Here is a 3,283-nt window from a genome sequence, read left to right as displayed (position 1 = left end):
CGTCCGTGAGAGTCAACGCAATGGTGGACGTCCGCATGGATGTCGCGACGGATATCCGCGGAACTCCGGTGTCCGCAGCGGATGTCCGTATTCGTGCCTCATTTGCACAACGACGGACGTCCCGCGCGAACTTCTGGTACGTCGGTCGAAATTCCGCTGGGACGAGTGTCATTGCTGATGCTCTTAGAAAACTTCATCATTTTGTAGCACAGCATAGGGTGATGTGGTTTTAACCCCACAGCAAAGGATCCGCTGCAGCTAAAAAGTTAACATCTGAAAAGTTGGCATAAGGACAGTATTCCTGTATTAATTTAACTATTTTAAAATTTGAAACCAGACATTAACTTAAGAGCATGCACAACGGTGGACGGACGACGTCCGTCCGTCCATGCCGCTGGCAAGAACGAGGTCTGCCGGCGCTGCGCTCGCGCCGCTGGCACGGCGCTGCTCGCTGCATCGAGCACGTCCGTGCCAGCGAGTAGGCGACGTGGCGAGCAGCGATTGGGCAACAGCATAGCCGCTGCCTTTGAATTTTTTTTAATTAAAAATCAGTTTTTAATTAAAAAAACCGATTAAAAATAAAAAAAAATATTTTTTCACTTCCCAAAAAAAATTTATCCATTTTTTACCATTTTTTCCACTTTTTAATTTTTTTTATTTTTCCCCCCAAAAATACACATTTTTCATCTATAAATACCTCACTTTCACACCAAAAAATTCACACCAAACTATACAAATCTCATCTTCATTCTCCCATATTCATTCTCATCTTCATTCTCCCATATCCATTCTCATCTTCATTCTCTCATATCCATTCTCAATCTTTCTTCCACTCCTACATCATAACAATGTCCGGCCAAGGCGATGACCCCCCGCCCTCCCACGGTTGGAACCCCGAATGGTTCGGTTCACAATCGTTCCATATGCGCCACCTCCACCCCCCACCAACTCGTTGTGGCAGCTTTTGGCCCAACTCAATATGGCTGATAGGTCCACTATGACCCCCTCGCAACTTCGATCGCACGAGACCATGATATTGGGCCTCCAAAGACAATTAGGGGTAGTGCCGCCGGATGAGTAGTCGTCCATGGGGGTATTTTTAGCTTTTAATTATGTAATTTTTAATTTTTAGTATTTTAATTATGTAATTTTTAATTTTTAGGATTTTTATTATGTCTTTTTTATTTTAATTGTAATTTGTAATATTTATTGTGGTTTTTTAATGAATTTTAATATTATGGAAATGTTTTTGTTTAATTGAATTTTAAATTGAATTGTGCTCGTCCTTGCGGAAGAGCACAGCTGTGGGTGTTGTGCTCTTGCCAGAGAGCAGGCAGAAAAAGTGGGGTCGGGCCCACAACTGTGCTCGCTGGCAAGAGAGCACGGTTGTGGATGCTCTAATATCTGAAACCCCTTACTTTTATACAATTAATTGTCTAATACTACAATCTGAATTCAAATATAAAATATTAGAGTAATAATTTCTAAGATTAGGTCTATAAAAAAAATTCAAATCTTATGTTAAAAATATTAAAAACAATCGAGATACACATTTTATCCTTAAGTTTATAGTATGACAAAAAATAACTTTAAACATGTTGATAGATTGAAACGTCTTGTAGAAAAGAAGCTGAAAAGTAAAAAACTTGAGCAGAGTCAAAGTTGCCCAATTCTTGAGCAATGTAAAATACCGGAAGATTCATGGTTTAATTGTTTAACAAAAAATGTGTTTGCGTGATTGGCTGCTGTTCTAAAAAATTTGGCAATTAATAACCATTGATGAATATTGCAGTGCATAGATATATATAGTGGCTTATCAGATTAGTTTCAAAACTCTACAAATACCATTAATTGGTAGAGTAATTTTTGTGAACCGATTTTGATGTCTATCAAATTGTCTTCTGTCCCAACAAATCTTTTACACATCTTCATAACCTTTTGCAGAAATCTGTAAAGAAGAAGAAGATGAGAATACAAGAAGAAGACTAGAAGTATAAGATTGCAGTTAGAAACATAGTCATCATCATGAGCCTGCAAATGGTATGTTAAACATTAACCCAAATATAATTAAAATTATTTTTTATAACAAAATCATTTGAAATTCAATCAATCGTCCATCACAGCGTAAGAATAAATTTGTGTATGAAAGTAATGAAAAATATTTATTGTGTAGATCTATCTTTATTTTTTATTATTTGCAAAATGGTACAAAATGTTAGAAATTTGGACAAGCTGGTGAATTTGACGTACTTACTTGCAGATTTGTTGTAGTATTAGGTTAAGAAGCATGACGGGAGATATAAATCAATTGAGGATTTCTTGAGAGATATACATCAATGGAGGCGGAATTTGGCCGGCGGCGTAGTGGCTCCATGGTGCAATGGCTGATCGTCTTTTGGGGCGTCGCGTCGCTAGATTCTATCGAACCCTAGCTTTGCCCATTTTTATATGATCCTTCCGTTATATTCGGTTTTATGCAACATAGGTGGCGTTCGGTTGCCATGACTAATATCATGAGACTATCCATCTAGGATTAAGTTGTGGGATTATTTTAGTTGGAGGGGGAGGCTATGACTAATTATCATGAGCCTATCCATCTATGATTAAGTTGAAGGGTTCAATCTTATGAACCAAACATGATACATATTTAATCATGAGATTTAATCTTGCCAACCGAACACCCCAATTATATTGAAGGCGCTGTTAACCAAGTCTAAACTAAACTAATAAAATACTCCTACTCTTTTTTATGAATTCCTAAGTCATTCAATAGTTTATGAAGTACTACTATTAAACACATGAGACATGGTGAAATGTGAATGAAAATATAAGTTGGGAATATCTTCAGACCTAACTAAAAAACTGCATGTCTAAATTTGCTTAGTTCATAGATTAAGATGTTATATTGTATAACAATTAATTTTCGAATATTCTAAATGCTGTAACATTGATGCCAGACCAGTAAATGCAGATATATAATTTAAATTGAAAATAAAAATAAAGTGAAATAAGTAAAGTAAAACTTATTGAAATGAGCTTAATAAACCCTAATGTAGAATAATTTCTTTTATATGATCATATTATTAATTAAAAAGCAGCTAACAATAGAAACGGACATTTTAAATTCTCAATCCAACTATGAGACATGATTTTATATGTGCACAATAAATATTACTCACTCCGTCCACCATTTAAAAAACTCTTTTCATTCAACACAGATTTTAATAAAATATTTGATTTTGTAAATGAAAGTGAAGTGAAAAAGTGAGTGGAATGTGTGACC

The sequence above is a fragment of the Salvia splendens genome, chromosome 4, assembly GCF_004379255.2.
Source record: "Salvia splendens isolate huo1 chromosome 4, SspV2, whole genome shotgun sequence".
Lineage (NCBI taxonomy): Eukaryota > Viridiplantae > Streptophyta > Magnoliopsida > Lamiales > Lamiaceae > Salvia > Salvia splendens.
The sequence above is the reverse complement of the archived record's forward strand: the minus strand, read 5'-3'. Positions refer to the sequence as shown.